General features: G+C 34.7%; 1 protein-coding gene across 2 annotated transcripts in view; it reads left to right on the top strand.

Annotated features, from left to right (window-relative positions):
* Window positions 1–23,141, top strand: part of LOC129939863 (neuroligin-4, Y-linked) — a 286,993-nt gene that overhangs the window by 53,243 nt on the left and 210,609 nt on the right. For both annotated transcript variants that reach the window (XM_056048040.1, XM_056048041.1), the window contains exon 2: window positions 16,910–16,941. The gene's annotated coding sequence lies outside the window, so the exon portion shown is untranslated. The remainder of the gene's footprint in view (window positions 1–16,909; window positions 16,942–23,141) is intronic.

Here is a 23,141-nt window from a genome sequence, read left to right as displayed (position 1 = left end):
ATGGTGAGATATGCCAGTTCAGGATACCTTTTTTTTAGGCGGCCATATACCAAAAATTAGGAATTTTTTTTAGGTGTAATAACATCAAACATGAAGAAAAGATTTTCATACGAATGAATAGATGTTTGTTTTTTTCGACTCAAGTCTCTCGAGAACAAAAAAAGAGACAGATCTCGAAGCTTTTACATTCCGTTTTAATATTGTTGTTAATATTTTGTAATATTTAAAGGCAGTGTTTCTTACAACAATCAAAACCATACCAAAAGTGTCAAGATATTTATAAAATTCTCGAATACAAAACGGCGCCGCGGTTTCTTTGATTTTTTGTATATTCTTTTAATCTTTTGACGTTTGCGAATTGCACACCTCAACTGCATATTTCTCCCTTTTATCCTTCACCTTTCAAAAATATTAATTGAAGGCGAAACACAGCAGGAAATGCCACATGCACCAGGCACACAATGAAAATTTAATTCCCCCCTCTCTGATGCAACATTTAAAATTGATAAACCCCTTTTGGCTTGACGATGCGATGGTAACTCTTAGATATTTAAATTGAAAATAGCTTTTAAATTTATTCCTGTAGATGTTAAGTGCAAAGTCTAAAACTTTTCAAATACTTTTCAAACCACAAACTGATCCATCACCACACACATTCCAAAACCTAAAGTTAATTAAATTTTGAGTAGGCTCGTTTAAGTTTAGCATTTTACATTTAGATGAATATAGAGTTCCGTTCTTGTATACAGTTTCCAATTTGTTGAAAGCTGCTTTTATACCCTTTTACTCGCACATCCATATGTCACCAAAATAATTCCAAACCAAAGCAACCCATAAAACGAATTGAGTATAACTCTTCTCTCTGCCTTATACTGTGGTTTAAGGGCGGTCTGGTCGATCTCGGTCTCGGCCTAAGGGGTGTTGGTGGAGGTTGGTGGTCCCTGTAGCTGTTGTATTTAACTTAACTATCTTAGATCTATGTACGTCTACATAGCTAGAATTTATATAAGTTCGATGTTTTCTAACGTTTACTCGTGTTGCCATCACTGTATAAAGATGAGGCATGGAACTTTGAAAAAAAAAACTCTTTTCAAAGAATCATTGCCTTTCTTTGCAACAAAATACTCTTATTGATGTTTCTATGGTGATTGAGCTCCTTGGGCCTCGGGAGAAAATTCCTAGTACTTCTTTTATTCTTTTGGTATAAGTTTAACATAAGTGGTTGTATAAAGTACGTTCATACAAGCTAGAGTGATACAAAAGAAAAGCATTGAAAGAACTGAAGATATATTCTTCAGATTTTTCAATAGCCAGAGATTTATAGTGAAAATGTTGACCAATTAAAATTGTATACATGTGTTCTTTACAACTTTTTAGAAGTGCTTGTTTTCAAAAACCGGAATAGATTAATAGTACTCACAGATGTAGTAACTAAAAGTTTTTGAAAACCTATTAAAAATTAATTTAAAAAAGCTACTCCATACAACCGTCTAATGAAACAATTCAATAATACACTTGTAGACCTATTATCACAACCGAATTTCAATTACCTATTAAAAGACTGTTGATTTCTTTTAACTAATTGATAATCGATTATCAATTGACAACTACTGATTTTTAAAAGAGGTAATTTTCTAAAAAAAAAAATGATTTGATATTTTATATTCTGAGCCTTAAGTCCTATCTATCGTAGGATTATTTATAGTTTTAGTTGTTAATGACAATGACCCAACTAGCTGCCTTTGTTCTCGGTTGCAGTCATCGTAGTATAATCGCAAGCTTTTGATTGGCATCTGCCCGGTCTATCCCATCGTACTTCTTGAATCTTCACTAAATCCGCTTGGATCCGAGGCATGTTGGTGCTTCGGAATTAAAATATTTGTATTTGGGAAGTCACACCAACAACACAACCCCCTACTAGAAGAGCCAGATCCTTTGTAAGACTACAAGGACGGGGAAAAGCCGCGCCTTACAGGCCTGGGCTCTGAATATGTCGTAGAATCCCTAATAATTATAGTCATTTCAATAATTATAGTCTATACGGACACCTTCTCTCTTAACACTCCCTTTTTACTTCCGACATATAGGAACTATGTATATCGCAAGTTTTGCATTCGTGCAAAATTTCGAACTCGAGATTTTAATCAAACATGTTATTACAATGGTAATATCAGTGGTAAAAAAGTGTGTCCCGCGATTCCGTCCGGTCTGTTTTGTCCGTCTGTCAACGCTCCTACAGCCTAAACCATTGGGGGATTGAGTTCAAACTTGGAAGTTAAGGTTTTGAGCAGATTCGCGTTAGGCGTTTTTTTAATTTTTTTAAGATCAAAACTTACAGTGGACCCCATTTTTTTGTTCAAAAAACAAAAATTCGAATTTTCTCAAAAACAAACCGATAGATTTTTTTTTTAATTTTCTCTAAAAATTTATTTTTTAACTTGGATTCTTTTTATAAGAAAAACATATTTTTGTATAGCTCAGGAAAGGCACCGCTAAAAGAACCGTTATTTAGTTTTTTAATTTTCTCAGCAACTTATGAACTGGTTTCAATATTTTGTTTTAATAAGCTCTTATACATGCCTTAACAATGTTTGATTATTATCAAAAGTGCAATTTTGTATTGTTTGGATTTTTAAAAAAATATTGATTTTTTTTTCAAGATTCTATATCTCAAAAACGGGTCAATATTTTTTTATGAAATTTAAATGTAGAGCCCATATTTACAATCACTAAACAACTGCATAACAAAATTGAAAAATTGTATACATACAAAATAAATTAAAAAAAAAACACTATAGATTTTCAAAAAAAAAAAAATATTTAAAATCAAGGGTTTTTTGATTTATAAAATGGCATTTAAATTTTAGAAGACAAACTTGTTTTTCAGGTAAAATTTTGAATATTAAAATAGTTTTTTTAATTACTTTAGCTGTGCTAAATGTTAACGTGTCACTTCGTAACTTAAATCCAAAGCGCACAAGAGCCTCACTGTAAACAACACATGAATAGCAATTTCTTGTACTTGTTCGTATGCTTGTTTTATTTAAAAAAATAAACTGAACGTAATAACTCCATGCTTGCGCTGAAAACTTGTAGGAAAGAAGGAATGTGATTGGATTGTAGTAAGCACTTTCTACCACCAATAACATTCCTTCATTATCATCTTAACATGTCCTTATCTATCTATCTGCATAAAGCTGAGAAAGCCAATAAACTATTCTTTATCCGTTTTAGACACCTACCTAACTACACAACCAATATGCGATCGCTTTACAATTTAAACATACATGTTCTGCTTCTTTCTTATCTTCAGATAATTTATTTTCCATCCTGGTTCTTCTTATATGAAATTAAAATAAAGCTATCCAAAGGAAAAAGCTTTGAACGAACTAGTTGAATACACAAACAATTGTTAACGTTAAGTATGCTTACAAGTATTGGATGAATCGCGCGGTTCTTTTGACAAATCAAATGGCGTTTATAGCTTTAAAGACAAAATTATTTTACAGGTATATTTTTAAATCTTGTATCGGTACTTTATTAAACAGACTCTTCTTCGTGCGACCCAGTCGTGCATTTTATTTCCTAATGCTGAAATTGCGTCCTTCGCATATTTCGTCTTGTTGTTAACAATAATGTGCAATCAAATCGATCAAAGTTTTATTCTTAAACAGGGTAGGCAGTTTACCTTGGCAAAAGAAAATCAAGAAAAATTATTCACCAAAGAATACAGATAACACATTGTTCTCTAGTGTAATGATCCATATTTAATACTTTTAAAATTCATCTATCAATGGTTACAAAAAGGACTACTGAAATGGTGGCGAGCAAGGCCGCTGCTACTATAAGTGCAAAATGTGCAGCGCACAAGGGCGCCAACCACCTAGGGGCGGAAAATTAAGAGATCGATTTCAATTTATAGAGCATGTTCCAAGTCTAAAAAAAAATTGTTTTCTTTAACCTTATCCAAAGTGTTTACATTTGTCCATTCACTACATTAGTGCTCACACACAATCTACTAAAAATCTTTATATTTTGTTCAACATTACACCTTTACCACCTTATGTGTTTTTTTGGCTTCCACAAATAGGTCCATTATCTTAAAAAAATGTACCAGATGTTTAATGGAAAGCTTAAAGCGCTCCGCGATGGTCTGCAAGAATAGATGCAGTCCACCGATTACGGTACCATTTCGAATAAATATTTGATGCCTCATTTGAAACCTTTGGAGAATAATTCTTCGGAATGGGATTCCACAACATCACATAAGGCTCATTCACTTGCATGAAACATTTCAACCTATAAATTTATTTGCTTAGTAGTAATTTGGTTTGATATTTTGAAAAATATAAATGCAAACAATCAATACTCAAATTTGTGTTAATCTTTTAGACAAATTAACACTTAAGTTTAGCGAATATCACACAAATGAACATTCCGAAAAAATATTGGTAGGAGCCGCTAATATGTCTCAACTTCTTACCGTAGAAACAAATTTTCCCCCACTTAGCATGATCCGTCCAAGAAAAAAACCGAGGCAATTTGAATGTGAACACATTAATGAAGCCTTAAATTTTAATCTTGGATCAAACTCTTAGTTCCTTAAACGACAGGTTAAAATGTTTTGCAGATGTGTTTGGTTTTCTTTTGCGAGATGAAGATTTAATGAAACACTGCGTAAACAGTTAAACTTGAAGCTAAAAGATGTTAACAATAGGCAATCGGACATCGACAGAATCGATTTATGTAACAAAATCAGAGCTTTTGAAATATAATTTTTCAGAAGAAATGGCATATTACTCGCAGATCATTCTGCAATATATTTTCCGTGATGATTAAATGTCAACGTTTTCAAATATGGCAATCACATTTGGGAGCTGGCACGCGGGCGTCAAAACACCCAGAAGCGGCCCTGGTGGCAAGAATCTATAGAGGGCATTCCTTAAATTAATTATGACTGTAAAATTACACACATGTGCCTACATATATGTAAACCTACGTCAACATAATACCTTTATTTAATTAGTTTTCCCTATACATAGAATGAAGTTTAACCCTTTAAAAGTATCTAAATATATTATGTACATAGATGTATTGAAGTCATTACCTCCTTAGAATAATTTTGTTTCAATTTTTTGTTTTAACGAAAAACGTTGAACCCATTTATATTCTTCATTCTTCAAAAACTAAGCTGTACGAGTCCCCTGTGTGAATGTGTCATATTTGAGTATGAATAATAATAGAAATGTGTTCATGGGCGTTCAAAAAGGTAATGTATCATCTCATAAGTAGTGGAGTGTAGACTCTTGAACAAAAATCATTAGAATTTGTTTTATGAAAGCTTCTGGTGAAAGGTTGCTCCTTTTTTAACATTTATCACTGTTCATATTATAAGAAGTAAGAATTTTTCACTCTTTTGGTTTAGATTTGTTTTTTTTTTTGTATATGTGTGTGTGTGCGCTTTCTTTTTGCTCTAAGTATTCTTTACCACGAAAGGACGTCGACAAATGGAGAGGCAGGACAAAGAACAGCAAGAAGGACATTCATCATTCAAATTGCAAAAATAAAAGAGGGAAAAAAGTAGAACTTAGATATAACAATCATCACTCAAGTGGGACAAGGACGCATCTCATACATTCAGTAGCTATTTTCAACAATCTAAAGAAAGAAGATAGGTTTCTATGAGAATCGCACATTTTTATTTGAGGAATTATTTAGGTAAGGGTATGTGTCGTCGGTATAGTGTTAGCTGAGAAGTGGTATTTCATACAGGAATGATTTGTTTAAATGCGTCTAGAGTTTTGTTTTTATTGTTTGATTCAGTATGAGACTTTAATATGACAAATGCGGTGAGAGATAGATGACACACTTGAAACAACCACAACCAATTTTGGGGCTATGTACATAATATATATATTCGTGCATAATTTTCGAAACTCAATTTAAATCTAAACAATATATAATCGAAATATATAGAAATAAACCTTGGAATAGGAATATTATGGACTCAAATGAAACACTAAAAAATAATCACTAGTTTGAGCTTCGAACATTCTAGAAATGAATAAATACATTTCTTTTTAAAAATGTCTCTAAACGATAAAAAAATGAACAAAGCTTAAATTTAGTTTCATAAAAATATTTGAAATATATGAAAAAAATGTATTATTTAGATGTAGTAAAATAAGCTCCCCAGAGCCCTGTTTTGTCTCCGAATCTCTTTCTGATATTTAATAACGATCACTTGTCTGTCACTTCTAATCTATTAAACTATTTGCTTGACGACAGAACCAGCAACTTTTCATATTTGTTTCTAGATTTACATCTTTGTCCTTTGGATGTTAAACTTCAACAGCGGCGGCATATGATAAGCTAATTAAATTCCAATCTGAAAACCACTGTCGGAATTACGAACCGTTTAGAATTTAATGTTTCAAAAACTCAATGCTCTCTCCTGTTGTTAAGGCGCAACCCACCCCACTTACTGAAAATTAGTCCACTTTCAGCACTCGCTATATGTGTATCACAGATCACCCCTTATGAATTGCTCATATTTGACATTGCCAAAAATGCTACTTGGTGCTCACGATTTCTTCGAGGTGAAAAAATTGTTTCATATTTTTTGATCTGGATGTAATTAACAAAGCCTGAATATAACTCGCATATATCTGAACAAGAGCCCAAAAAACAGCTTTGAAAAGGTATGCAAACTCTTGAAGTTTTTAAGCTGAACGTAATTACTTAATTACTCTCTTGAGGTGGCGCTACAGTCCTGTGTGAACTAGGGCCTCACCCAACAAACTTCTCCATCTAGCTCGGTCCCTAGCTAGATGTCTCCAGTTTCGCACTCCAAGTTTCGCACTACCTTTCTGACGTCACAGCCCGTACAGCTTGTCGTTCCATTTTCTCCTCCACTCCCCTTCGATGCATACGGGTCCGTAGATCACTCGAAGAACTTTTCTCTCGAACCGACCTAAGATCCTTTCATCCGCTTTTGTCATAGTCCATTCTTCTGCACCGTATAGCAGGACGGGGATGATAAGGGTCTTATATAGCGAGACATTGGTCCTTCGAGAGAGGGCTTTATCACTCAATTCCTTTCTTAGTCCAAAGAAACATCGGTTAGCAAGAGTTATTCTACGCTGGTGTTGTTTTCTGCGTTTACAGCGGAGCCTAGGTAGACGAAGTCCTTGACTACCCCAAAGTTACGTCTGTCGATGATGACGTTTTGACCAAGACGTCGTCGGTGTTGTGTGTCCTTTCTTGACGACAGCACGTACTTTTCTTTGCCCTCATTACGCGTAAACTAATTTTTGCCGCCTCTGCCTCAATATTCACAAAAGCCCCATTGACATCACGCTGAGTTGTTCCGATTATGTCAATGTAATCAGCATATGCTAGTTATAGGACAGACTTTTGAAAGATAGTGCCTCTTGTGTTGACGTGTGAGCTCTGAACTATTCTTTTAAGTACGATTTTAAAAAAATCGCATGATAGCGCATCACCTTTCTAAAACCTTTTTTTGACATCGAAAGGTACTGTTAAGTTGTTTTCAACCTTTATGGAGCAGCGTGAATTCTCCATGGTCATCCTGCACAAACGGACGAGTTTGTCAGGGATGCCAAAACTAGACATGGCTATATATAGCTCGTCCCTGTTGATACTGTCATATGTGGCCTTGAAATCGATGAAAAGATGGTGGGTGTCGATAATGTGAATATTTGATCGAATGTCGACTTTCCTGGTCTAAAACCAGACTGATAAGGACCTATCAGGTTGTTGACGATGTGCTTTAGACGTTCACATATGACGGCAGAGAAGATTTTGTAAGCGATATTAAGAAGACTGATTCCTCTACAGTTGGTGCAGTTTAGAGGATATCCTTTTTTCAGAATGGAGCAAACAATTACCAGGTTCCATTCATCTGATATTTTTTCTTCCAACTATATCTTACAGATAAGTTGGTGCATGCTTCTAACCAAATTATCTCCCGCTACTTTGAAGATCTCGGCATTCATGTACTCCAGTAGCTTTATTAGACTTCAGCTTAGATATGGTAATCTTCACTTCGTCTAAGTCGGGAGGACGGGATTGTTGGCTTTCGTCGTCTATGTTCAATTAATCATCCTGCCTAACAGTCTGCAGAAGTTGTCCTTCCATATTCTCAGCATTGACTGCGGTTCCACTATGATGTTTCCACTTTCGTCTTTGTAGTCTTCGGTTCTAGGTTTATGTACCTGTGAATTTCATTTCACCTGTTCATAAAACTTTCGAACTTCATTTCTGCTTTCAAACCTCTCAACATTTTCAACTGCACGCTTCTCATGTCCTCTCTTTTTCCTTCTGAGAAGTCGGTGTTCCTCTCGCCTCTTCTGCTCATAGAGCTCAGGAGCAGCTCTCGTTCTTTTATGCAGCGCCACTTTGCGTGCCTGTTGTTTGGTTGCATTTGCCTGCCGACATTCTTCATCAAACCAGGGGTTCCTTTTTTGGTGGCTGCTTGAAACCCAGCACATCAGATACGGCTTCCCCGATTGCATCTTGGCAATGTTGCCACTGGTTTTCGATACATTGTGTTGGTGGCAGAGAACTTCGAGAGAGGTAGCTTGTAACTCGGTCGGAAAAGGATTTGGTGATCTCTTGCGATTGTAGCCGTTCTACGTTGTACCTTCTCCCAGCACCTCCATATTTTGCCTTGGTCCTTGGGTGGAAACCCGAAATGCTACCTTGGCTACAACGAGGTAGTGGTCCGAGTCGATGTTAGCTCCTCGATAGCTAAACATTATAGTCCTAAATTAAACTTTCCTTAAAATTATTCTTAATCTGTTAATTTTGTTTGATACCTCCCTATTTACTTTTAGTATCCTCATATACCTATCTTCATGAATCTAAGCATAGATACGAGCTCGTATAACTTTTCCTTATCACCACACACTTTTTTTCATCTTGATTGCTCTAATGTTAATCATACCCATAGGGGAATTCTAATGAAATTTTCAAAACGTAGCTAAAATCTGCTACATTCCATCTTGATTTCACGATGATGTGAAGTAACCCCGAGCCTAAACGCGGAATCGAAACATACAAACCAAACTAAATTGGTTAACGTTTTCTTATATCTATGTAAAACCCGGTTCAATAAATAACAATTTGACTTATTGAAATAAAGTAATTATCTTAAATGACATAAATCAAAAGTTATCAGTGTGGGTTGCCTCATATTAAATGAATACCTTTGAGCGAAATGCTTACATTTATGGGGAAATTGTATAGGATTACGAAAAACTAACTTCAACTATAGAAGAACACGTAGAAGTCATGTATTTTATTTAAATTTGGTATTGTGACTCTTGTCATGATTAAACACATAAATGCTTAATTTATTTAAATGATTAAACCAAAATGACTGAATACAACCATTTTGATTTCTCCATGATCAATCAAAGCTCAACCAATTATTCTCCTTCAAAACATGCATTTTGTCTACCATTTTTAATGTAAAGGTATTATTATTATTTCCACGAACAAAAAGAAAACAAAGAAATTAGATTTTCAAGTCTCCAAGTAAATAATTAAAAGGGTATCTATTAAATTAACATCTCCTTCCCAGCTTTCCATCAGAAGGATTACGGATATTATATTTGAACTGAATTTGAATTGGTCTTATTTGAAAATTAATTATTTAGGACAGACTTATCGAATGAAGGAGCTTATCAAGTCAAAAAGTTACCTTTTTCTTCGTTTACCTGTATATATTCCAATTATACTCCATTAAATATCTATTTAATAATTGATTGTATTAATTTATTTTTTCATTTTTTCGCTATTTAATTCCCATCTCATGGACAAAGATATATCATTCTATTAAGAAGGTATATATAAGAAAATCATATAAAATGTAACATTGGAATTAAGATCTTTTTCTTACATTTAATGTAACTTCAGTTTAGCTATAGGTATAGATACATTTAATATGCCTTATAAGTATTTATTCAAGAGCCAAGTCGTTTGTTATAGGTCCAGAAACAACTACTCGCATTAAAATTCATCGTCTGGCAGCTGAGGCTTGATTACCATGGAAGTAAAAGGACGCTATTATATGTTTCATATACATTATATATGTACACATACATTGTTTGATTCTATTTGACTGCTGTCCATTGTACTTGGTAGTTCATTCATTTAATTAGACATTTGATCCTTAATCGAAATGGCTTCATGTTAAATGCAATTAGAAATGAAGCAATAGAAGTTATTGCTTAATAGAACTTATAGGGAACCCAGAGTACTTTGTATAAGATCAGAAAAATATCGGGTTCGGAAAATGTAGTCAAATTAGTATAACTTACTATTGTATATTATACTTTGTCAGTTATCATGTCGATGTATCAGTTAACCAAAACTATAGAGACATTTCATATTGTGATTTCACAAGGTTGAATTTAATATTCAATTGAAATTAACACTACAAGTAGAGACTTTTCAAATGTTATGTAGTTTGTTCGTCCTCACGTCCCTGTTCAGTTTAAATAATTAATAATTTGATTCAAAAGAGACACGGAGCATGTTGTGTATGTATAGTAGGGTGGGTAATTTTTTTAATTTAGCTGATTTTGAATTCTAATAGTAATAAAAGATGGCCAAATGGGCTTTAAAATGAGCAAATAAAATAGTTTTGAAATCCGAATTTATCTTTAGCCTGCGCATCAACAGTGAAAATTACCATAGAAAACATTAAAAACCCATTTTCAATTTTTTTAAATTTTCAAATTTAATTTTTTTTTTATAGTCAAAGTAGGCTTCGTAAGTAACTTCATTTCTTTAACTTATTTGAAAGCGCCAAATAGTTTCAAATAGTTATTTTTATTTATGCAATCGTGACCAAAACGGTGAAAGTTTGTGTGATAATAATATCAATAATAATACAAAAAAAATAATAATATTCTATCGTCGACAAACAGGATTGGAAAAACAGAGTAAGTTCATTTAAATTTAGCATCATTTCGAAATGGAAAAAACAAGGCGTTGTTATAAATGTCCAATTTTTGGAGCAATGAAGGAACTTAAAGAAAATATTTTACCAACTTACGCAGATGTTATGAAGTTTTACGAATGGACCAGATTCCACCTTATGTTAGATAGAAACACAAAGAAGGAACCGTCCTTTTATGATGTAGCGAAAATAGTTTCTCAGAAAATAGAAAATGTCTGGAAAAGAGCATCTCTGCCAATAGGTACCAATGCACGAATAATTCAGTTATTGTTATCATACCATGCGAAGTGCAAAAACTTAAATAAATCTTTTAAAAGAGGTTCCGACTAAAAGAAGCTGATTTTTTTAAAACAAAGCACAGTTTTGTTTGACAAAAGAAAACAAAATGCATAAAGAATATCAAACCTTTTTATTAGATCAAAGATGTGATAGAAAAATGAGGATAGGTGGTGTCGATCGATGTAGAGGTGATTGATAAATCAAAAATACGTTAAAAAAGAAACAAACTACGTACCGAATTAACATCCAAAGCTCTATTGTCAAATGTCCCTGCTTTGTATTTCGATGGGAGAAAAGACAGAACTCTTGCCACGAGTTTTGAAGTCCCAAACATTTATTTGATGCTTATCATCATACACTGATATGATAGATTGGCAGCAGAAAATTAATGAACCCCCGGTTTTAAAAGATGTTCCTAATGATGAAATTTTGAAAATTATAAATTCAAGGGGTGAAAGCATCTTAACGTTTTTGAGTCGCACACTCAAAGGGATAATACTACCGGTATTATAAAGGCATAGTGTGCGAGAAATAATTGATTTTTTTCTAAATTAACGTACTTTCAAACTCAATGCGCAGACTGAAGAACGTAAGTTGTAAGTACAATTTTTTGTTCTCTTAAATATTAAAAAACAACTTATTTAGCAACGTTTTTTTTCACTATTAGCATTAAAAAAAAATTAAAAGAATTTTTGAATTCGGCTCCTTTTTTTATAATAATCGCACACTCAAAGGGATAATACTACCGGTATTATAAAGGCATAGTGTGCGAGAGGGGTTGAAAGGAAGTGTCGGTGCACATTGGTTTTGAATTCCTGAATATTGCAATGGCTGGGAAGGACAGAGTGTGACAGAGCATTCCACGTTCGCATAGTACGGCTAAAGAACGAAAATGATAGTAATATCACCAATCAATCTAAATGCTCTACGTTCAATACTATCCAAGACGCTAAAGAAGTTGCAGGAACACCAGCCCTGATATGGGAATTCTACTCAAGTTCTGGACGTAAATAAGTCTTGTAGATACAGCCATGTCAGAGAAAGAATGTATTGGATTAGAAGTTGCAGACAGGAGATCGTTAATAAAAATGAGAAAGAGTGTTGAAGATTGAACAGAGCTACAGAGCCCTGGGGCACACCAGCATTTATTTTGTGGTTTGTAGACTTCAATCCATCCACTTCAACTTGCATTGAACGATTCGAAAGGTAATTACTAATCCAATGAAGGAGGGATTCATGAAAAGCACGCATTTTCGATAAGAGAGCCTAATGCCAAACCCTATCAAATGCTTTTGAAATACCAAGTGTAATAATCTTACTTTCTCCAAAACGATGTAAGGATTTGTTCCAGTGTTCAGTGAGATGAACCATGAGATCATTAGTGGACCTATTGCTACGAAAGAAATAATGTTGGTCATTAAGAAGCTTTCGATCTTCGAGATATTTTTTGAGACGATAATTAATCAGCGTTTCCATGACCTTAATAAGACGGTGAGGAAAATTCGCCTTTTTTGGGAATAGGCTCAAGGCTGGACAAAAGCGGTTTTCCACCCGTTCGGAACGAGACTTGAGGAGTAGGACAGATGAAAAAGCTTACGCAGTGGTTTTGGCAGCATTGAAGAACACCTCTTAAGAACAATAGCGGGGATACCATCCGGACCAGCAGATTTATGTATGTTAATATCTTTTAGGGCTCTCACTACAGTACGAGTGCGAAAAAAGATTTGCCCCATAGAATCACTAACTCGCTCAAGTACAGGCGGAGTCATGACACTCACTGGCAGCGTTGAATTGGCTGCCGTAATTTTTAGTCATGTACTGATTTGGTCCGTCGAATATGGGCTATGCAGGCCTTCCTAGCTTGCTTGAACTTATTCTAGTTTTCCTAAGTTGGATTGGCTTTAAAACAACTTAAACTTACCAACTTTTTTTTTTAATAATAAACGGGAACTCAAGGGGTTATTAATACCCTTAACATGTTTATAGTTTAGACACAGTGCAAGCGTTAGGAAAATAGGGAAGGATTAAAGAGGAGATACCGATGCACATTGGTCTTAAAGTTTTGAATATCAAAATGATAGGGAAAAATAGAGCTGGGTAAAGCATTTCACATTCTCGATGTGCGGTTAAAAAAAGAATCTCTATACTTGACAGTACGTCCGAAATTGAGCTCAAGGTTAAACTGATGTGCATTCCTAGAAATACGAGTATTACGTCTGAATTGGTTTAGGGGGGGAATGCAACTGGCTAATTCGATAGAAGACTGTTTATAAAAATATCGGTAGAACAACAAGGCATGAAACATTGCGGCGGTGTTCAAGTGACGTAATTGTTTCGGTTATAGTTCTATCGCCTATCATTTTCAAAGCTCTTTTTTGGATCCTGTGCAAGATACTTAAACTTGTTTTAGGGGCACCTGCCCGAATATGCGAGTTATATTCAAGTTTTGGACGAATGAAGGCTTTATAAATTGCAGCCAGATCAGAAGAGGTGAAAAATTTCTTGCACCGTCGGAGAAATCCTAAGCACCTAGCAGCATTTTTTGCAATATTGAATATGTGAACATTCCATAAGAGGCCCTAATAACCTATTTACAAGATCATCGAACCATGCGTTTTCCTTAGGCCGTCCCGTATTGCCAAACGGTTCTCTTAGGAGCTCTTTCTTTAGCTGGAAATTTTTTACACGAGAAATTTGTTAATATGACACAATAGTCAGATGTGCCTAGAGGAGATAGAACACTAATAGTGTATTTATCAGGGTCAGAGGTAAGAAACAAGTCAAGAGTGTTTTCAGCTCGACCTACCACGTCCGATATTCGTTTCGAATACTAATGTTGGTATAATTGATAAATCTCGCTATCTCGAAGGCATTTTCGTACTGTATGAGCTTTTTTTTAGTGAGCTTAGGTTTGGATAAAGTGGCTGTCCGTGATGGAGTAGGACAAGGACACAATTAGGCCAGTTTAATGAAATCAGTTTTAGTCCGTTATGAAACGTGAGAAACTATGTTAATATAGAAGAACTGTTTCCTCCTCTTCTTCATGAATACAACTTCTGGAAAAGTCAGTTTTTGAGAATATTTCTAACGGCGTGGAGTGCTTTCCTATTATAACCGAACCCGGCTATGACAACAATTATGGAACTTATATTTGATCTGTTAGAGATAGCAATCACCTTGAGTGTATTTGCATGTATGTATTTTGTGACCTGACACATGATGATGAGGTGATATAATTTCACCTGATGTTAACCTTCTTCATACCGTCTTACATTAGCAATATTTTACATGTAGCGATTGGTATGTCAACATTAACCAAAGTTGTAGAGCTGTACTCTACCACTTCTGTCAAGTCAATATGCCTTACAATTCCTGGAATGTCTCTATGGCAAGGCAACTGTTATGCCATCTCCATTAGAGATGATCGACAATTATGGGCTTTTATAGAGTTTGTATAGACCGAGTTCAAAGATTCGATAGCGGCCTAACAATATAGAAGAATATACGGGTTTCAGATGCTGTAATCACTTATTTTTTTTTAAGCCAGGACAAGACTTCTTTTATCGCCAAAAGTTCTGCCTGTAACATGCTACAATGATTGGAAAGTCGGAATGATAGACTTAACTTCAGTCGTTCAGAGTATACACCTCCACAGACCCCTTCATTTGTTTTTGATCAATTTGTGTAAAAGTGGACTGACTCGTCTTCCAGGAATGTCTTACCCTCCCAGAAAGATCTGGATGGTATACAAATTTAGAAGTTTTTGTTGAGTTGCAATGCTGTCGTTTAATATTTTAGATTTACGAAGTGGCCAATGTTGTTTTGAACCCGTTGCAATGAAGATCTGAAGCGAATAACAGAGCTTGCAGTTTTTTTTGCTAAGTATATCAAGAGGTTTTCGGTAGAGTATATAGTATTCATTGAAGCAGATAAGGTCCTGCGAAGCGATCCGGTTGGAATTTATTTAGTTTGTCGCGGCTTATAGATTTTTCTAAAGCAGTTTTTGCAAAAATGCTTTAAACAGTTTGAAAGTAAGTTTTGTTCTTGTAACGAATCTATGATAAACCAACAAAAATATGAAAACAATGTTGAAAACGGGTATTTTCAAAACTTGACCAAATAGTAAAAATTCGAGTTTGGATTCGAAATTTTTCCAAAATTGTTAAAGTACCAAATTCAAGTTTTTCTTACAGATTCATACATATTTAAACAAAGACTCATAACTAAAGAACTTAAATGTTTTAAATTGTATCTAAAATAGAAAGATTTGTACTTTTCAAAATCATCACACAAGTTAAGAGATATTTTAAGTTTTTAAAGAGTCATATTTTAAAAACTGATTAGGACATCCAATTGAAAAAGTTTGGCCAATAGAAAAAAAAGTAGTTTCTATACTTTAATGTTGATATGATATGTTGATACCTCTTCCTTGTTATAATTTGACCACAGTTTTAAGAACGTCGTTTTAGTTCAGGCATCATTTTTCAACATCGTAATGCACTTTCACTTGCTCAATTGTTGTTCAATCTCCTTTCCTTTTGGTTTTAAGTGAATCATTAGGGTTTTGTTTTAAAATTAAATGTATAACACTGACAAAAACTTCGCTCGATTTTTAGAACCTAGCTGAAAAATCTTGAATTAATCAATTTTCTTATAATAGAAAAACAAACAAATAATGACCGAATTCTAGCCTTCAACTGCACAAACTACTCGCCGCAAGCAGTAGAAAATTATTTGTTTTAGCCACGAATAGTGTTATGACTGTGCTGTAGTGTTTATGTAGCCCCATTGAGTTCTGTGTACACAGAAGTGGCGAACATATTTACTTGTACTGAAATCGACAAATTAATGAACTAGAAGTTCACATGAATTTAAAACAAATATTCCGTGAAACCCAAATCGAGGGGTTTGTATTCCAACAATTATTGCGGTGGAACTAATTAAAATAGCCTGTATATTGAAGTTACATTAAATGCTTTGAGGTCTTTATATTATCATTGTGGATGATATTATGAGAAATCCCCTAGCAATATTGTGGTTTTCATATACATACATGATTAAAGTTCTTTACTCTTATAAGTGACGAATTCAATAATCAATATTGTTTTGAGGGGCTTGAGCAGCAAGCTTTAGTAAATGTTAAAATACGAAACAAGCAATTAACTAATTCGATTTGAAATTATTTGAACAAAAAATTGAAAATTGTATTTGTTAATCGCTTCGTGCGTCGGCTTAAGAAACTTCTTCAGTTGTAAGGTACAAAACTACCTATGTATGCATTCCTTATATGCATTAATTCATCCTTTGATTCAAAATTAATTAATTAATTTATCAATAATCGTCTTGACTGTAGAATGCTGCCAAGGTGAATAATCTAATTATCATTAAAGTTATGGTATATAAGTTTACACTATTTAAAGTGTCTTTCAAAATTTATCAACCATTAACTTTTCATGTAAATAATTTTTATTGTTTTATAATAACACGTTTTTATTTTTTATTTGTCTTCATACAATTATTAATATATTGTCAGAAAAGCCTCGTTATCGTCCTTGGAAGGTAGTCTTAGAAATTGTAATTTGAAATTGAATCATGATGAAATATAAATTTAATCTAGTTCATTTATTTCTTATTTTTCAGGAAGACGAATCAATTGCAGAAAATTTAAAGAGGTAGTTAAAAATATTAAAAATAAACATTGGAAAATATTGATTTTGTGTTTTTATTTTCATTTTTTCGGAAAAGTGTTTTATTTTAATTGGATTACTAGAGTTCAATACATACAACTTAAACAGAATTTCTCATTTCTGGCTATTAGTGGACAAAACCGAGTTTGATATCAAGTGAAAAATTATACAATTCTGAGATGGATATCAATTTAAAGAGAAAGTAAAAATTCTTTGTAATAAATTAACCACAATTCCGCAATAAAAAAAGGCATTCCCGGTTTGGTTTAATTTAATTTATTAATAAATAATACAAAAAGTACAAAAATCATATCTCAGATATGTTAATACTCGTTTAGCTTGTCGTAATATCTTCTCCTCCACTCAACTTCTATGCATACAGGACCGTAAAGCATGCAAAGGACTTTTCTATCGAAATGACTCAAAGTTGTCATAGTCCATTCTCCTGCACCGTACTGCAGGGCGGGTATGATGAGGGTCTTTACTACTCAATCGCTTTCTAAGCCCAAAGAAACAGCGGTTAGCAAGAGTTATTCTTCCTTTGTTCTCAGCGCTGGTCTTATTTTATTTGTTCTTAGCGGAGCCCAGGTACACAAAGTCCTTAACTACCTTAATGTAACGTCTGTCGATGGTGATGTTTTGACCGAGACGTGCGTCGGTGTTATAGGTCCTTTCTTGATGACAACATGCACTTTGTTTTGCCCTAATTAACCGCTATATCTGGCTCTGTCTCAAAACAAACTAACACAAGCTAATTGACATCACGCTGAGTTCTTTCAGTAATGTCAACGTCATCAGCTAAAAATTGGATAGACTTTTGGAAGATGGTGCCTCTAGTGTTGAAGTAGGAGTTCTGTACTATTTTCTCCAGGACGACGTTAAAAAAATCGAATGACAGCGCGTCACCTTGTCTAAAACCTTTTTTGACAATGAAAGGTTCTGTTAAGTTGTTTCCAACTTTTATGGAGCACCATGAATTCTCCTTGGTTATCTTACAAAAACGGCCGAGTTTGGTAAGGATGCCGAAACTAGTCATGACTCTATACAGATAAAGAAATGAAGGGTGTCGATTAGATGTTCTTGATTTTTGTCCAGAATCCGCCGAAATGTGAATATTCGATCGACTGAGGACTTTTTTGGTATAAAACCACACTTATAAGGACCTAACAGATTATTGACTCTAAGCTTTAGACATTCACACATTACGGCAGAGAATTGTTTGAGTAGACTGATTCCGCTATAGTTGGTGCAATTTAGACGGTATCTTTTTTAGAATCGGGCAATCAATACTGAGATTTCACTCATCAGGCGTGCTTTCTTCCGACAATGTCTTACAGAAAAGTTGGTGCGTGCTCCTAACCAAAATATCTCCAGTTGCTTTAACAGCGGAATTCGGTTAGTCGTCGTGGTTATACAGTCTGCAAAAATGGCCCTTGCATATCCTCAGCATTGACTGCGATTCCACTTTGATGTTTGAAATTTCGTTTTTGCAGCTCTCGGTTCGAGGTTTATGTACTTGTTAACTTTGTTTCACCTGCTCATACAATTTTCGAACTTGATTCCCACTTTTGAAACTCTCAACATCTTCGACCGCAAGCTTCTCTCTCCTCTTTTGCTCATAGAGCTCGTAAGCAGTTCTCCTCCTTCCAAGCAGCGCCGCTTTGCTTGCCTGTTGTTTGGATGCCGACAGTGCTGGTGGCTGCTTGAAACTCAGCACGTCAGAGAAGGCCTCCCTTAATACATCTTCGCAATGTTGCCACTTGTTCTCGATACTTTGTGTCGGAAGCAGAGAACTTCGAAAGATGTTACTTTAAACTTGTTTGGAGAAGGATTTGGTGATCTCGTTCGACGTTCTCAGCATCTCCCTGTTTTGCTTTGGTCGCGAAAAAGTGAAGTGTTTCCTTGGCTACAACGAAGGAGTGATCGGAGTCGAAATAAGCTCATCGAAAAGTTCGGACATCCATGATGCTTGAAGCGTTGATTGATATATGGTCAATCTGGTTGACGGTTGAGGTGAGGTGTCATAATATTTCACAATTCAATTTATTTGGATCTCTACCGCTATCTTGCCTAGTTTGATTCTATATCTTCTCTATATTCAAATTTTGTTCAAATTCAATATTCCTTCTTTAATGGAAGCCCTAATTTAGACAGAGTATCAACTTCTCGTAAATTTGATGTTTAGCCTGCTTCCATCTAAGGAATTGTTTTGTCCTATTCTCGCACTGAAATCGTTGTTACAACGATTTCAATGTACACAAGTCTTTAATGGCTTCAACAACCGGGCCAGATAACACCCGAAGGAGTTTGTGCTGAGGTTTTCGCTGAGTTGAACCGCTTAGCTAAAGCGGTCAACAAGCCCACTTGAATATCGGACGTGGTAGGTCGAGAAGAAAACACTCTTGACTTGCTTCTTATCTCTGGTAAGCATACTATTAGCACAGATAATAAATATAAATATATAAATTTATTATCTGTGCTATTAGTGTTCTATCTCCTCTAGATGCATCTGACTGTTGTGTTATATCAGAAAATGTTTCGTATTAAAACTGTTCAGTTGAAAGAGAGCTCCTTAGAGAACCGTTTGGCAATACGAGAAATACTGGTACGGTGTCAATAATTACTTCAGAATCTTTAACTTGTCATTATGATTTATCAATTGTGACGTTGATGCCAGCGCTGATATGATCACAAGTTTGATTATCTTGGGAATTGGAAATTTTATCTCGAACAGGGTTTCAAGCATCAGACCTTAGGAAAACGCGTAGTTTGATGCGAGCTGTAAAGAGGTTATTAGGGCTAAAGAAGTAAGTTTCCGTTGCTATAAAGCCAACCCCACTGAGGAAAGCCGGAAAAAGTTCAATCAAGCAAAACATACTGCAATGTCCCAAAGACAGTAAAAATGTGTAGTCATTTGTAAGAAACATGAGGAATCCTTCCTCTTCCTCGGTTCCTACGCTTGTTGTCAATGACACTCCTTTTGTTAGCTCTTTAGAAAAGGCTAATCTCTTCGTTAGGCAGTTCGCCGCCAATTCAACTCTGCCAATGAGTGTTATAACTCCGCCTGTCATTGAGCGCCACTCGTACTGTGGCGAGAGTCCTAAAAGATCGCAGGAAACCTAAATCCGCTGGTCCTAATGGTATCCCCGATATTGTTATGAAGAGGTGTTCTTCAACACTGGCAAAACCACAGCGTAAGTTTTTTCATCGGTCCTGATCATCAGGTATCTTTCCGAGCGGATGGAAAACCGAATTTGTTCAGCCTATTCCCAAAAAAGGCAAATCTTCCTCACCCTTTAATTACCGACCCATTGCACTTACCTCCCTTTTTCCAAGGTCATATAAACGCTGATAAATTATCACCTCAAGAAATATCTCGAAGGACGAAAGCTTCTTAATGACCGACAGTACGTCTTTCGCAGCAATATGTCCACTGGTTATCTCATGGTTCATCTCATCGAACAGTGGAGAAAATCTTTACATCGTTTTAGAGAAAGTAAGATTATTGCACTTGATATTTCAAAAGCATTTGATAGGGTTTGGCATCAGGCCCTCTTTCATTAATCCCTGATTCATTGGATTAGTAATTACCTATCGGATCGTACAATACAAGTACTATTGGATGGATTCAAGTCTGAAAACCACAAAATAAATACTGGTGTGCCCCAGGGTTCTGTTCTTTCTCCAACACTCATTTTTATAAATGATCTTCTTACTGCAACTTCTAATCCAATAATTTTTTTCGCCTGCGAAAGTAGTCTTAGCTTTTCATAATCGTTTGTAGACTCACATCCCTCTTCTTCAAATGCGCAACTCATTAAATTCGAACCTTAACCACATTGTACTGTGGGGATTAACAAACCTTTGCTTTGAAAACTCAATGTTGGCTTGTGTTTTTAAAGCGAGATTTACCATCCTTGCCATTATCCATGGATGGCACTTCCATCGAGGAGACTGAACTTCTCGATATTTTCGGTATGTGTATCACTGACCACCTTTTGTCAAAAATCACATACGCGATGTGGTCAAAAATGCGCAAGATATTTGTTTTTTTTTTTTGGTACACCAGAAGTTTTTCTCCCTCTCTGAAATGGCTGTTATCTAAAAAGCTTATATATGTACGTCCAAAGCTTGAGTATAACTCTCATCACTGGGCTGGTGCAACTTAAGCATCTTGGACAGCATTGAACGTAGAGCATTTAAATTGATTGATGATAATACCTTCATAAGATCATTTAAGTCGCTTGAATCGTCGTATAGTTTCTTGTCTCACCTTTTTTACTCCTATTTTGAAGGTTTATCCGCAAGAAAAATAGCCAGCTGCATTCCCCCATTAAACAGTTTAACCGTAATACTCGCGCTTCTGGGAATGCTCATCAGCATATCCTCGAGCAAAACTTCGGTCGTACTGTAAAGTACAGAGATCCGTTCCTTAGCCGTACTACGCGAATGTGGAAAGCCTTACCACATTCTGTTTTTCCTAGCAATTCAAATATTCAGGAATTCAAAACTAATCTTCACCGATAACTCCGTTCAACTACTCTCTCCCTTTCCAAGTGCTCACACTGTGTCTTTACATAATAAGTTTATTAATATCACCTTGAGTACGCGCTTATTAATACAAAAAAAAAAAAACACAGCAAATTCTCGTATATGAAAAAAAAAATTGAAAGGTAATGCAAATTTTTTGTACAAATATAGACTCTTGGGAAAATTAATTTACAACGAAGCGAAGCATCTTATGTTAAATGAGATAAATATAAAGATGAACAAATGAGGTTTATTTACATTATACTATTAAGAGTTCCAAACTTATTTGCCTCATGTCCTACGCTCAGCCCCATCTCACAAACGGCATGGTACCCATTTTTCAAGTAGCTAATGAAATTTTCATAAAAGCATCCCTCTTTTCAAATAACCAGCAACAAAACATTAAACAAAAAAGAATAATCGTTGAACGCATGATAGGAATTCAGCCGAGAGATGTAAAGTAAATTAAATTATATCTTCGTTAAGTGTTCCTATTATATTCTAGTATAACATTTTCCGTGACCGCAACGACCACAAAACTCAATTTCGAATTTAATAATCCCATTGAAGAGTGCGTATATATTTATAGACAGTATATATGTATATTGTGTAGAGTATTTATTTTTAAATTCTTAACAAGTTTTTCAGAGTTGGAAAAGCTATATCTACTGGAACACAATTAGGGTGAAACCAAACGAAGTGAAAATCATAAATTATTTATTTGACAGGGAATTAATGTTTTTGTTCGCTTTCCAGGAAATATTTAATTTTGTTGCTGTTATATTTTCTACTAGGTTTGCTATTGGAGGAAATATTGATTTCATGTAAAGAAAATAAAGGTTTTAAAATTGTTATGTCCATTATCATTATGGATGGATGGAGCCAAATTTCTATTGTACTACTGACTCGTCAACTTCATCTATGCGTCCAAAGTCCAGATGTTTCTTAACAGAAGTACGGATTCGCTTCAGCTTTGGTATTGAAAATATAATTGTTATTGGATCCATGTTTAATATTTTTGATTTTTCAAGCAATTCTTTTCCATTCACCAGTTTCTCCTGAAATTTGGTTAAGATATTAATATCTGGACATTTAATATTTTGTACCTAACGCAATTTTCCCAAGTTTAAAAATTTAATTAAAAAATGTGTGTGGCAAGTTTCGAAAGGATTGTTTCTATTCCGAACACATGTCTTTAAAATTATTGTAAAATGGTATCATTGTATATTAGTTGAACGAAACAATTTCAAATAAAGTTTTCTTTTTAATTCCATTTTTTGGGTTCGAAAATTTTCCTTGTAAACTGAAATAATTGTTGACTACTTTAAAAAATAAAAAATAAACAATAAAATATCGATTGTAAAAATATACACGATATAACACTGTGGTCATGATTCTGTTTTTTTTTATCTAAATATTCTTCAAGGAGTCTTATAGCTTCAAGTTTAGAACATGCAAATACACTCCGCTTTAACTGAATTTGCACACAAATGTTTGAAAACATTTCTCACATTTTTTTCCAAACATTGATGGGTATGGTGTTTACTACTCCCTTCAGGTGTTAAAAAAAGAATATGAAAATAATTATTAAAATCAACCACCAGTTTTTCTTTCGGCCAAGCTTCCATTAAGCTTGGTAGTTGGTTCTTTCACCT

The sequence above is a fragment of the Eupeodes corollae genome, chromosome 1, assembly GCF_945859685.1.
Source record: "Eupeodes corollae chromosome 1, idEupCoro1.1, whole genome shotgun sequence".
NCBI lineage: Eukaryota > Metazoa > Arthropoda > Insecta > Diptera > Syrphidae > Eupeodes > Eupeodes corollae.
The sequence above is the reverse complement of the archived record's forward strand: the minus strand, read 5'-3'. Positions and strand labels throughout refer to the sequence as shown.